We start from the raw sequence: 14,181 nt of genomic DNA, 5'->3' as shown, positions 1-14,181 counted from the left end.
GGCCACCCAGGCTGGGGTCCTTCTCTGTGGTCTGGTGCGTCAGGCACTTAAAAGGCCACCCTGGCTGGGGCCCTTCTCTGTTGCTTGGCATATCAGGCATTTAAAGCCCCCGCCCCCCAGCTGGGGTTCTTCTCTGTTGCTCAGCTTGTCAGGTGCTTAAATGGTCGCACTGGTTGGGGTCGTTCCCTATTGCTCAATGTGTCAGGTGCTTAAGGGCCCTCCCACCCTGTTGGGGTCCTTCTCTGTTGCTCAGTGTGTCGGGTGTTTAAAGGGTCCCCATGGTTGGAGTCCTTCTCTGTTGCTTGGAGGGACAGGCACCTAAATCACCACCCTGGCTGGGGTCCTTCTGTATTATTTGGCATGTCAGGTACTTATAAGTGCCCTTGGCTGGGCTCCTCCTCTTTTGCTTAGTGCATCAGGCGCTAAAATGACCACCCATGTTGGGGTCCTTTTTTGTTGCTTGGTGCATCAGGCACTTAAAGAGCCCACCTGGTTGGGTCCCTCTCTATTGCTCGATGTGTAAGGTGCTTAAATGGCCCCCACCTGCAGTTGGGGGGGTCCTCTGTTGCTTGGCATGTCAGGCACTTAAAGGGCCCCCGACTGGGGTCCTTCACTGTTACTTGGTGTGTCAGGCACTTAAAGGGGACCATGCCTGGAGTCCTTTTCTGTTTCTCTCTACATCGGGCATTTAAAAGGCCCCTGCCTGGGGTCCTATTGTGTTGCTTGGCATGACACTCCCTTAAATGGCCACCCTGCCTGGGCTCCTTCTCTGTGGCCTGGTGCGTCAGGCACTTAAAAGGCCATGCTGGCTGGGGCCCTTTTCTGTTGCCTGGCATGTCAGGCACTTAAAGGGCCCTCTGACTGGGGTCCTTCACTGTTACTTGGTGTGTCAGGCACTTAAAGGGGACCATGCCTGGAGTCCTTTTCTGTTTCTCTGTACATCGGGCACTTAAAGGGCCCCTGCCTGGGGTCCTATTGTGTTGCTTGGCATGACACTCCCTTAAATGGCCACCCTGCCTGGGGTCCTTCTCTGTGGCCTGGTGCGTCAGGCACGTAAAAGGCCACGCTGGCTGGGGCCCTTTTCTGTTGCTTGGAATAGCAGGCATTTAAAGGGCTGCCCTGGCTGAGGACGTTCCCTGTTGCTCAATGTGTCAGGTGCTTAAGGACCCCGCCCACCCCGTTGGGGTCCTTCTCTGTTGCTCAGTGTGTCAGGTGTTTAAAGGGTCCCCATGGTGGAGTCCTTCTCTGTTGCTTGGAGGGACAGGCACTTAAATGGCCACCCTAGCTAGAGTCCTTCTGTATTGCTTCATGTGTCAGGCACTCAAATGCGTACCCTGGCTGAGGTCCTTCTCTATTACGTGGCGTGTCAGGCACTTAAAGGGCCTCTGACCGGGGTCCTTCTCTGTTGCTCAGTTCACCAGGTGCTTAAATGACCCCCCTGGCTTGAGTTCTTCACTGTTGCTTGGTGTGTCTGGAGCTTAAATGGCCACATTCCCTGGGTTCCTTTTCTGTTGCTTGGTGCATCAGGCAATAAAGCCTGCCCTCGTCCCCCCCCACCCCCCCACCCGGTTTGGGTCCTTCCCTACTGCTCTCCATGTCAGGGGCATAAGGGGCCCCCCTGCTTGGGGTCTTTCTCTGTTGCTTGGCACACTAAGCGCTTAAATGGCCAAACTGGCTGGCATCCATCTCTTATTTTTCGTGTCAGTCACTTACAGGGCCCCCTGGCTGGGGGTCCTTCTCTGTTACTTGGCACATCAGCCACTTATTAGTGCCCCTGGCTGGGCTCTTCCTCTTTTCCTCAGTGCATCAGGCGCTGAAATGGCCACCCATGTTGGGGTCCTTTTTTGTTGTTTGGTGCATCAGGCAGTTAAAGGGCCCACCTGGTTGGGTCCCTCCCTATTGCTCGATGTGTCAGGTGCTTAAATGGCCCCCACCTGCAGTTGGGGGGAGTACTCTTGCTTGGCATGTCAGGCACTTAAAGGGCCCCGTGACTGGGGTCCTTCACTGTTATTTGGAGTGTCAGGCACTTAAAGGGGACCATGCCTGGAGTCCTTTTCTGTTTCTCTGTACATCAGGCACTTAAAGGGCCCCCTGCCTGGGGTCCTTTTATGTTGCTTGGCATGACAGGCTCTTAAATGGCCACCCTGCATGGGGTCCTTCTCTGTGGCCTGGTGCGTCAGGCATTTAAAAGGCCACCCTGGTTGGGGCCCTTCTCTGTTGCTTGGCATATCAGGCATTTAAAGGGCTGCCCTGGCTGAGGACGTTCCCCGTTGCTCAATGTGTCAGGTGCTTAAGGGCCCCGCCCACCCTGTTGGGGTCCTTCTCTGTTGCTCAGTGTGTCAGGTGTTTAAAGGGTCCCCATGGTTGGAGTCCTTCTCTGTTGCTTGGAAGGACAGGCACTTAAATGGCCACCCTAGCTAGAGTCCTTCTGTATTGCTTCGTGTGTCAGGCACTTAAATGCATACCCTGGCTGAGGCCCTTCTCTATTACGTGGAGTGTCAGGCACTTAAAGGGCCTCTGACTGGGGTCCTTCTCTGTTGCTCAGTTCACCAGGTGCTTAAATGACCCCCCTGGCTTGAGTTCTTCACTGTTGCTTGGTGTGTCTGGAGCTTAAATGGCCACATTCCCTGGGTTCCTTTTCTGTTGCTTGGTGCATCAGGCACTAAAGCCTGCCCTCGTCCCCCGCCCCCCCTACCCAGTTTGGGTCCTTCCCTACTGCTCTCCGTGTCAGGGGCATAAGGGGCCCCCCCTGCTTGGGGTCCTTCTCTGTTGCTTGGCACACCAAGCGCTTAAATGGCCAAACTGGCTGCATCCATCTCTTATTTTTCGTGTCAGTCACTTACAGGGCCCCCTAGCTGGGCTCCTCCTCTTTTGTTCAGTGCATCATGCGCTGAAATGGCCACCCATGTTGGGGTCCTTTTTTGTTGCTTGGTGCATCAGGCACTTAAAGGGCCCACCTGGTTGGGTCCCTCTCTATTGCTCGATGTGTAAGGTGCTTAAATGGCCCCCACCTGCAGTTGGGGGGGTCCTTCTCTGTTGCTTGGCATGTCAGGCACTTAAAGGGCCCCCGACTGGGGTCCTTCACTGTTACTTGGCGTGTCAGGCACTTAAAGGGGACCATGCCTGGAGTCCTTCTCTGTTTCTATGTACATCGGGCATTTAAAGGGCCCCCTGCCTGGGGTCCTTTTATGTTTCTTGGCATGACAGGCTCTTAAATGGCCACCCTGCCTGGGGTCCTTCACTGTGGCCTGGTGCATCAGGCACTTAAAAGGCCACCCTGACTGGAGTCCTTCTCTGTTGCTTGGCATATCAGGCATTTAAAGGGCTGCCCTGGCTGAGGACGTTCCCTGTTGGTCAGTGTGTCAGGTGCTTAAGGGCCCTGCCCACCCCTTTGGGGTCCTTCTCTGTTGCTCAGTGTGTCAGGTGTTTAAAGGGTCCCCATGGTTGGAGTCCTTCTCTGTTGCTTGGAGGGACAGGCACTTAAATCACCACCCTGACTGGGGTCCTTCTCTATTAGTTGCCATGTCAGATACTTATAAGTGCCCCTGGCTGGGCTCCTCCACTTTTGCTCATGCATCAGGCGCTGAAATGGCCACCCATGTTGGGGTCCTTTTTTGTTGCTTGGTGCATCAGGCACTTAAAGGGCCCACCTGGTTGGGTCCCTCTCTATTGCTCTATGTGTTAGGTGCTTAAATGGCCCCCCACCTGCAGTTCGAGGGTCCTTCTCTGTTGCTTGGCATGCCAGACACTTAAAGGGCCCCCGATTGGGGTCCTTCACTGTTATTTGGAGTGTCAGGCACCTAAAGGGGACTATGCCTGGAGTCCTTTTCTGTTTCTCTGCACATCGGGCACTTAAAGGGCCCCCTGCCTGGGGTCCTTTTATGTTGCTTGGCATGACAGGCTCTTAAATGGCCACCCTGCATGGGGTCCTTCTCTGTGGCCTGGTGCGTCAGGCATTTAAAAGGCCACCCTGGTTGGGGCCCTCCTCTGTTGCTTGGCATATCAGGCATTTAAAGGGCTGCCCTGGCTAAGGACGTTCCGTGTTGCTCAACCTGTCAGGTGCTTAAGGGCCCCACCCACCCCGTTGGGGTCCTTCTCTGTTGCTCAGTGTGTCAGGTGTTTAAAGGGTCCCCATGGTTGGAGTCCTTCTCTGTTGCTTGAAGGGACAGGCACTTAAATAGCCACCCTGGCTGGGGTCCTTTTCATTAGTTGCCATGTCAGGTACTTAAAAGGCCCCCTGTCTGGGGTTCTTCTCTGTTGCTCAGTGCATCAGACACTTGAATGGCCACCCTAGCTAGGGTCCTTCTCTATTGCTTCGTGTGTCAGGCACCTAAATGCCTACCCTGGCTGAGGTCCTCTATTACTTGGTGTGTCAGGCACTTAAAGGGCCTCTGACTGGGGTCCTTCTCTGTTGCTCAGTTCACCAGGTGCTTAAATGTCCCTCCTGGCTTGAGTTCTTCACTGTTGCTTGGTGTGTCTGGAGCTTAAATGGCCACATTCCCTGGGGTCCTTTTCTGTTGCTTGGTGCATCCCGCACTAAAGCCCGCCCCCGTCCCCCGCCCGCCCCCACCCGGTTTGGGTCCTTCCCTACTGCTCTCCTTGTCAGAGGCATAAGGGGCCCCCCTGCTTGGGGTCCTTCTCTGTTGCTTGGCACACTAAGCGCTTAAATGGCCAAACTGGCTAGCATCCATCTCTTACTTTTCGTGTCAGTCACTTACAGGGCCCCCTGGCTGGGGGTCCTTCTCTGTTTCTTGGCACATCAGCCACTTATTAGTGCCCCTGGCTGGGCAGCTCCTCTTTTGCTCAGTGCATCAGGCACTGAAATGGCCACCCATGTTGGGGTCCTTTTTTGTTGCTTGGTGCATCAGGCAGTTAAAGGGCCCACCTGGTTGGGTCCCTCCCTATTGCTCGATGTGTCAGGTGCTTAAATGGCCCCCCACCTGCAATTGGGGGGTCCTTCTCTGTTGCTTGGCATGTCAGGCACTTAAAGGTCCCCCTGCCTGGGGTCCTTTTATGTTGCTTGGCATGACAGGCCCTTAAATGGCCACCCTGCCTGGGGTCCTTCTCTATTACTTGGTGCGTCAGAAGGTTAAATGTTCACTCTGGCTGGGGTCCTTCTCTGCTGCTTGGCGCAGCAGGCACTTATACGTCCTCCTTGTTGGTTGTTTTTGTTCAGTCGCTAAGTCGTGCCTGACTATGCAACCCCATAGACTGCATCCTACCAGGTTCTGTCCATGGGATTTCCCAGGCAAGAATAGTGGAGTGAGTTTCCATTCCCTTCTCCATCTCCTGGTTGGGGTCCTTTTCTATTGGCACACCAGGCACTTAAGGTTCCCTCTGACTGGGGTCCTTCTCTGTTGCTCAGTGTGTCAGGTGCTTAAATGTCTACCCTGGCCGGGGTCCTTCTCTGTTGTCTGGCGTGTCATGTGCTTAAGGGACCCCTTCCCATTTGGGGGTCCTTCTCTGTTGCTCGGCACCTTAAGCACTTAATGGGCCATCCTGGCTGGGGTCCTTGTCTATTGCTTGTCACTTCAGGTGCTTAAATGTTCCCCCTGGCTGTGATCCTTTTCTGTTGCTTGGCGTGTCAGGTGCTTAAAGGGCCACCCTTGCTAGGATCCTTCTCTGTTACTCTGTGCATCAGGCACGTAACGTACCATCCTCTCTGGGGTCTTTCTCTGTTGTTCAGCTGCTGGTGCTGGCATTTGGGGAGTGAGAAGCTACAGTGAATGTTCCACCCCCTGCATGTGACTCAGCAGTATTGCCTTGCCTCCAAGGCTGCCTGGTTTTCCTCCAGAAGCATTTCCCTCCATGATCTCCTCCCTCACACCCCCTCAGGCTATCTCCCCACAGTCAAAAGCAGACCTCACCCTGAGATTGCTCTCCAATACCTATGCTCCAACTCCCAGCCACTGTGCTTTCTAAGGGACTTGCGTCCCTGTCCAGCATTATGTGCGGCTGTGACAAGGATTGTTTGTGTGATTCTCATTCCATTCAGAACTGTCACAGATCAGCTGCTTCACTCTCAGCCTCAAATGCTTCTCTGTTCCAAACAATGCCCCAATGTGGGGATCTGATCCCTGCTTCAGTTCCTCTCACACACAGCCACCCCCTGCCAGGTGCAGGTCCAGTCCTGCTCACTCTCATCTTTTTCCCACCTCCTTCCTTCGTCCTACCAAATTTTGCATGGGCCTGTGTATTATTTTCTGGCAACCAGGTACTCGTGCCCACTCTCAGATGGTGTTCTGCAATATCTTCTGTGTCTTAAAGTGTATTCGTGGTGTATCCATGGAGAGAGATGTATTCCAGGTCCACCTACTCCTCCGCCATCTTGTTCTCCCTATTTCCCCACCTCCAAACACAACCACACCATGGGGTTACAGCTTCAGCATATGAATTTGTTGAGGGACATAAACAGTCAGTCCATAACAACCATGAAAACAGTGCAGTAGTTATTTTAAATCAAGAAATTTAACATCAGTATCATATATTATCTCATTTGTTTTCACCGATTCTGGTCCTGGATCCAATCTAGGATCACACGTTGCATTAATAATCATGTCTTTTTTTGACACTATAAAACTCCTAGAGGAAAAATATAGGCAGAACACTCTCTGACATAAACCACAGCAATATCTTTTCAATCTATCTCCCAGAATAAATTATATAAAAGCAAAAATAAACAATTAGGACCTACTTAAACTCAAAAGCTTTTGCAGAGGAAAAGAAATAATAAACAAAATCTATCTACAGACTAGGAGTAAATATTTGCAAATATCTAACTGACAAAATTTACAGATAGTCCATGATACATAACAGCATCAAAACAACGCAATCAAAAAATGGGCAGAAGACCTACATAGACATTTGTCCAAAGAAGACATATAGATGGCCAGGAGGCACATGAAAAGATGTTCAACATTGCTAATTATTAGAGAAATGCAAGTCAAAACTACAATAAGATATCACCTCACACCAGTCAAAATGGCTATCATCCAAAAATCTACAAACAATAAATGATGGAGAGAGTGTGGAGAGAAGGGAACCATCGTACACTGTTGGTGGGAATGTAAATTGGTACAGCCACCATGGAAAACAGTGTGGAGGTTCCTTAAAAACTAAAAATAGAGTTGCCATACACCCCTGTAGTTCCACTGCTGGGCATGTGTCTGGAGAAAAACATGATCTGAAAGGATACATGCATCCCAGTGTTAATAGCAGCACTGTTAACAGTAGCCAAGACATGGACACAATCTAAATGTCCATTGGCAGAGGAATGGATAAAGATGTGGTACATATATGCAATAGAATGTTACTCAGCCATTAAAAAGAATGAAGTAATGTCATTTGCAGCAACATGGATGGACCCAGTAACTGTCATACTGAGTGAAGTTAGAGAAGGAGAAAATGACATCCCTTATATATGGAATCTAAAAAGTGATACAATTGAACTTATTTACAAAACAGAAACAGATTCACAGACTTAGAAAACAACCTTATGGTTGCCAGGGGAGGTCAAGCAGAAGCGATAGTTAGGGAGTTTGGGATGGACATGTACACACTGCTATATTTAAAATGGATAACCAAAAAGGACCTACATGGAACTATGTTCAATGTTATATGGCAGCCTGGATGAGAGGGGAGTTCGGGGGAGAATGGATACATGTTTATGTATGGCTGAGTCCCTTTGTTGTTCGCCTAAAACTATTCCAACATTGTTTGTTAATTAGCTATGCCTCAGAACAAAATATAAAGTTTTTTTTTAAGAGTTTTCAGGTCTGGTCAAGGGAAAAAATCTGGCCACAAAGTGGTAGAAGCACACAGCAGCTTTAAAATAATGCTTTGAAAGGATACAGGCAAGAGGATGTCCTCATAGCTGAAGACCTTCCAGGTGTTGAGGTCCTTTAATGGACCGGAACCTGGTGGTCCAGAGTTGACGATAAGAAAGTAAAAGAGAGAGAGAGGCTGATATCCCCCGGTTTATGCAGAACCCAATAAAGCCCTTGGCACAGGGCTTGCGTCGCTCACAAAGGCACCAGGTGCCCTCTCGAGGGGGTGAAGGCACAGTGCACCTTCTCGAGAGGGTCTTAGAAGTCTGGGCAGGAGAGTGAGCACAAGTTCCTACACTCCAGAGAATTAGCCAGAGAGAGAGAGAAAGAAAGACAGACACAGGGACCCAAGCTCTGATGGAACAAGGGTGTTTTAGTCAACATAATGTGGGTATATCTACTGTCTTACAAGGTAGCTTTGTTCAGCAAAGATAAAGATCAAAAGTCCAGACTTACAAATTATCAAGGAAACATAAGACAATCCATATCAAAGAGAGAGGGTTGTAAATAATCACTTTTACCGTATGGTTCATAAAATGAAGAGGGTCGTAAATAGTTACTTATCACCGCATGGAAAAACTAATGAAGGAAATGCATGTATTCCTCAGCCCCAGGAGCGGTTTGCCACTCCACTTAATTCCTGAATATTCAGGAATTAAGGAACAAAGGATTCATGACAGATCCAAAACAGCACACAGGAAGCCTCCTGTTAAATGCTTCCTGACATCCAGGAACCACGCCACTCAGAAGGGGAGAAGGACAAGGAAACTCCAGTGTGAGGGGTGTCTAAGAGGGGATTTATATGTCAAGGTAGAAAGTCTCTGTGTAAGTGCCCTAAGGAGCACAGTGGTTTGGGATCTTTTATAGACCTAGGATTTATCTTTTCAAATGGCTAGCTAATGTTGCCTGAAATTTTGAGGAGTATACAAAGCAGGCAGGCTCTAAATGGCTAAAAGTCTGCTTATTGGAGCTATATTTAAAACAAATGCGTGTGTAAAAATTTGAGTTTGGCACCAGCAACTTTTCAGCTAAGGGTATTGGCCTGCTGTGAAAAAGTAAACAATATAGGGCTAGTATACTTGGGCCGTCTTTGTCTCATTTATGTAACAGCTCATCCCCCGGTCCCATGTTGTTTTGCAACCTGAGTTGTAGGTCGGTTTTTTTTAAGATTTATTTATTTATGGTTGTGCTGGGTCTTTGTTGCAGTACACAGGCTTCTCGTTGCAGTGGCTTCTCTTGTTGTAGAACACAGGCTGTAGGCATGTGGACTTCAGTAGTTGCAGCACAGGGGCTCAGTAATTGTGGTTCATGGGCCCTAGAACTGGCTTAGTAGTTGTGGTGCATGGGGCTTTGGTTGCTCTGCGGCATGTGGGAACTTCCCGGACCAGGGATTGAACCAGTGTCCTCTGCATTGGCAGGTGGATTCTCAACCACCAGGAAAGCCCCTGTATGTTATTTCTTAACACATGAGTTTGGAGTCAGTGCAAAGCATCCTCAAGACCCAGAATTCTATAAAGACACAAACTGAGATTTCAAAGCCCCTTCAAAGCCAGTCTGCCAATTTAGTAGGGAAACACAGGAGAATCAATTAGGAAAGATTTTTATTTGTTCAATCTGTTTCGTCAGTAGAGTGATATTATGACCTCTATGGTGTATATCCCTGACTTTCAGTAAAACTTGGTGTTATCTACTCATATGTAGAGAGATGTATTGGCAAGTATGCAGGACCCCACCCTCATCCTCAGACAAGCAACCAATAAGTAATTTAGGGCTATGTGGTTATCTAACACCATGGCTCCTAAACTATGGTAAGATTCAGTCGAGAGTTCCAGTTCATGGATGGCTAGTTTAATTTATGTGGACATAGCTCTGTCTGGTCTTTTCATTGTTATGTGATGTCCCAAATGTATACTGTTTCTACTGCCCCCAAAACCAGTGATCCTAGAGTGGTTAGTATAAGAGGGACTCTGTGGAAAGCTCATTTGCAGTGATGGAGAGTGGTAGCTAGCATGATCTGTGGAGGCAAGTCCACGTGGAACTGGGGATGAGAGCAGCAAACTGCCTTTAAGAGCCAAAAATATTATTGAAGCAGATGAAAGCTTGATGCATCTCCCAAACAGGGCTACCATTTGAATTAGATGTGTCTGGGGCTCTGGAAAGGATGGGTTGGGCACCATGGCAGAGACAACAAAGAGAGTACCCCTAGGATTCTGTTTCCAGCTCTGGAAGGGAGCAGAAATCCAACATATCCCCATAGAACAACAGCTCCTAGCAGCATGCACAGCGTTTCTCCAGGTAGAGCCTCTTACAAAGGAACAGCATCATGAGAAAAACTCCCCTTCCTATCCAGGAGTGGATTGAGAGTATGTTCCATTGACCCACCTCTGTCATGGCTTAACACCCCCACTTTGACTAAGTGGCATGCCTATTCACAGCAAAGAAGCACCCTGTCAGTCAGCCCACTCTCCTTAGATTGCAGGTGCTACTAGGCACGTAGAGTATGTAGATCCTCCAGATGCCCTCATCCCTATTCCTGTGGTAACCCCTGCAGCTTATAAAGTGGGAGTGGGGGAAATTCAAGCTGATGCCTAGTATACAGTTGCCTGGAAACAAGAAATAAGATTTTTTTCCAGAGAAAAAATTTATTTTTCAAAAAGATACATGAATTATACTTTTTAAATTTTTTAAATTGAAGGATAATTGCTTTACAGAATTTTGTTTTCTGTCAAACATCAACAAGAATCACCCATGTCCCCTCCCTCCCCATCCTACCCTTCTAGATTGTCACAGAGCCCCTGTTTGAGTTCCCTGAGCCATACAGCAAATTCCCATTGGTTATCTATTTTACGATTGGTGTCATTAAGTGGATATTAACACACATAATATTGGTTTAATTTGCTGGTGATATGAGGGCAATACAGTTGAGTATAGTAAAAATAGATTCCTTGGCCTTGCCCCAGACTAAATCATATGCTCCTTGGGAAGTGTTCAGTGGGCTGAACTCAGAGCAGTTCAGCTGGTGATCACTTATGATGCCTGGCCATTAGTCCTTTGCATTGACAATTGGGTTGTTCTAAAGGAGTTAACTCTATGACTTGCACAATGGAAAGCTGAGGGGTAGATAATCATGAATAAGCCCTTGTGGAGTCAGGATATATGAAGACATTTGGGCTCACCTGCAAGAGCCTGAGTCCATGCTTACTGTCTTCCAGATCCCAGCTCGCAAGGCACTGACACTCCTTGCAATCAGGAAGCTGATGCCCTAGCTCAGGTATGTGACCTAGCAACTGACCCTTCGGTAGATACAACTGATTGAGTGCACAGGAAAAGCCATTACCATAGCATCCAGGTGGAACGCTATATTGCCAAAGATGCTGGATTGCCCTTGAAATGCAGTGACTTGGTTAATGCAGTAACAGCATGTCCTGTGTGTTCTATGCAATGTCCAAGGCAGCTGTCAAAGGGGTCTGGGGCCATCCACTGGAGTTCCCAAGTGGTGAGGGATTGGCAAGTTGATAATAGACTCCCTCCCTCTGAGAAAGGGTTCTAAAAATGCCTTGGTTTGTGTGGACACTGCGTCTGGCCTAACCCAAGCTTTCCTGTCACTGCACAAACCAGACTGCCACCATTAAGGGATTAGAGAAACTGAGTACCAAATAGATACCGTCATCGACTAGACAGTGATCAGGTGTCTCATTTCAAAGGTCACAATGTGAAAGACTGGGCAAAAGATCATGACACTGAATGGAGATTTCATCTCCTCTATAACAGGGCTTGTAGACAGCATGCAATGTTAAAGCAGCAGATTAAATTGCTACAAAGATAAAACCGCTTTGGCTGTGTAGAACGAAGTACTGCCCTAGGCTTCAGTAAATTTGAATGACCAACCAGTAGGGCCTGTAGCCCTATATGCCAGACTGGGAACCCCTGCCAAGATACCCAGCACTTCCCCTGGCCACCCTCTGTGTACAGGGGCTGGTTTGTGAAGCAACATCATCCTTGGGTGATGAGGAAAAGATATGTGGGGTCTTATTACCTCTGAAGTGCTAAACATATTCAGGAGTGAAATGTTCTCATCCCTTTTAGACCCTGGAGTGGGTATTTGTTTTCTCACCTTTCAAGGGAAATGGGCAGCCTTTGCCAAGATAAAATTGAGCAGCTTTGTTGTGTAGCCACTGAAACTGCCCCTTCCTCAGTCTTCAGAAGGCCCCAAGCCCAAGCAGATACCTTAAATCCTGAATCATGTCCTCTTATCAGGGTATCAAGTTACCAAACCAGACTTAATCTTCATGTTTGAGAAAGAAGAGCACAAAGAAAAATCTAAAATTGCATAGGTGAATGAGAACTAGAAAGATTGGGGATAATGGATGGTGGATGGAAGATTCCAGCCAGTGAGGAAGAGGTTCCTTTGATGTGCCACAGACATGCCAACAGTATTCCTCAAAGGAAAAGAGGTAGGACATGGATAGGAGTTCTTTAGATTAAAGGACCTCTCCATGAATCTTCCCCTACTCTTTGCTTAGCTTTGAGAAAGAACCCTGGGACTTCCCTGGTGGTCCAGTGGTTAAGAGTCCATCTTCCAATGCAGGGGACTCAGGTTCAATCCCTGGTTGGGGAATTAAGATCTCTCATGCTGTGGGGCTGGAGAAGACAATGGCACCCCACTCCAGTACTCTTGCCTCGAAAATCCCATGGATGGAGGAGCCCGGTAGGCTGCAGTCCATGGGGTCGCTAAGATTCAGGCACGACTGAGCGACTTCACTTTTACTTTTCACTTTCATGCACTGGAGAAGGAAATGGCAACTCACTCCAGTGTTCTTGCCTGGAGAATCCCAGGGACAGAGGAGCCTAGTGGGCTGCCGTCTATGGGGTCACACAGAGTCGGACACGACTGAAGTGACTTAGCAGTAGCAGTACCATGCTGTGGGGCAACTAAGCCTTCATGCCACAACTATGCCGCCTGTGCGCTCTGGAGCACATGTGCTGCAGCAAAGACCCAGTGCAACCAAAATTTTAAAAATAATATAAAATCAACATATAAAAAGAAAAAAGAACGCTGCCTGCCTGCCATGTCCTCAGGATGTTATCCTTGCCTCCTCAGGCTGAAATGAACTTTTCTCGATCATTCTCCCCTTCCCTGGCCTTTTTACTTTCCCTCTCTCCAGTTGTCAATTCCTTTCCTTACACAGACACTTAAAGAGCTGTCCTTACCTTTGTGACTTTCATTTCTTCTACTTCTCTCACCCTTGTGAGAAACCTCAAGGTGTTTTTCTCCCTGTGTTTTAGTCAGATTCCACCCCATCCAAATTTAAACTTTCAAGGACTTCCATTCTATGGCCCGATTGCTTGTTTCTCTCTGTTCCCCAAAATTGAAACTGTGGTGTCAGTTTTCTAGTTGTTTGCTGCCAGTACAAAGATAAACACTTTCTGTAATTTCAGCTTATATTTAGCAAGTGTGCTAAATTCACTTATTCAGAATGTATCTGTAGGTCCTTTGGGATTTTCTGTGTGTACATGTCACCTGCAGACACTGAGAGTTTTATTTATTCCTTTCCAGTCATTACTCCTTTTTCTTGCTTTATTTCACTGCCCAAGGCCTCCAGTACATTGTTGAATAGGAGTGGGCATAGCAGGTATCTTGTCTCAAGAGAAGTTTTTACTATATCACCATTAAATCTTTGCGATTTCTTTTAATGCACCCTTTATCAGACTTAAGGAAGTTCTCTTCTAGTCCTAGTTTGTTAATTTATATTTGGAAAGGGTGTTGAGTTTTATGAGATCCTTTCTCTACATCTATAGAGGTCATCATATTTTTCTCCTTTATTAATTACATTATCAACTTTACTGTCAGAGTTTTTTCATAATTCCTTGATGTTTATATTAAATCTGTAGTGATATCCACTATATCATTTCTGATTTGAAAATTTGTGTTTTCCTTTTTTTTTTCCTCCCTTGATCAGCCCAGGGTTTCTCACTTTATTAATCTTTTCAAAGAATGTGATTTTCTCTATTGCTTCATTACGTCTGAAGGACAAGAAAACAAATGTGATGGAGGAAGCTCCTAAGAAGTGTTAAGCATAGGTAGTAAGTACACTAGGAGCTTGAAATAGGAGCCAATGTGTGAAGTACAGGTGATGACTAAGCAAGCAGCTTTTGAGACGCAGGCAGAATTCCTAAGATGTGTTAAATATAGTCAGCAAGTAAGTTAATAGCTTGTAGGATGCATTAAAGAGAATAAATGAAATCTACTATGGAAGAAACAAGAGTTACTGAAATATAGGAATGTGAATATCAAGTCGATTTGGGGAAGGTGTCAGGGATACACTTGTCAGAGGGCCTTGCCCTCTCTGCATGT

At 47.6% G+C, this 14,181-nt stretch overlaps 1 protein-coding gene across 2 annotated transcripts in view; it reads left to right on the top strand.

The window, feature by feature from the left end:
- The window catches only part of ZNF81 (zinc finger protein 81), a 141,779-nt gene extending 129,296 nt beyond the window's left edge, over positions 1 to 12,483 (top strand). Inside the window, exons 8-9 of one of the 2 annotated variants that reach the window (XM_045164456.1) lie at positions 11,039 to 11,097; positions 12,084 to 12,483. The gene's annotated coding sequence lies outside the window, so the exon portion shown is untranslated. Of the gene's footprint in view, positions 1 to 11,038 lie in introns of both variants that reach the window. The other variant, XM_045164455.1, reaches the window with a different exon arrangement.
- The last annotated feature ends 1,698 nt before the right edge of the window (positions 12,484 to 14,181 follow it).

The sequence above is a fragment of the Bubalus bubalis genome, chromosome X (assembly GCF_019923935.1).
Source record: "Bubalus bubalis isolate 160015118507 breed Murrah chromosome X, NDDB_SH_1, whole genome shotgun sequence".
NCBI classification, from domain to species: Eukaryota; Metazoa; Chordata; class Mammalia; order Artiodactyla; family Bovidae; genus Bubalus; species Bubalus bubalis.
This window is presented reverse-complemented; position numbering and strand designations above follow the sequence as displayed.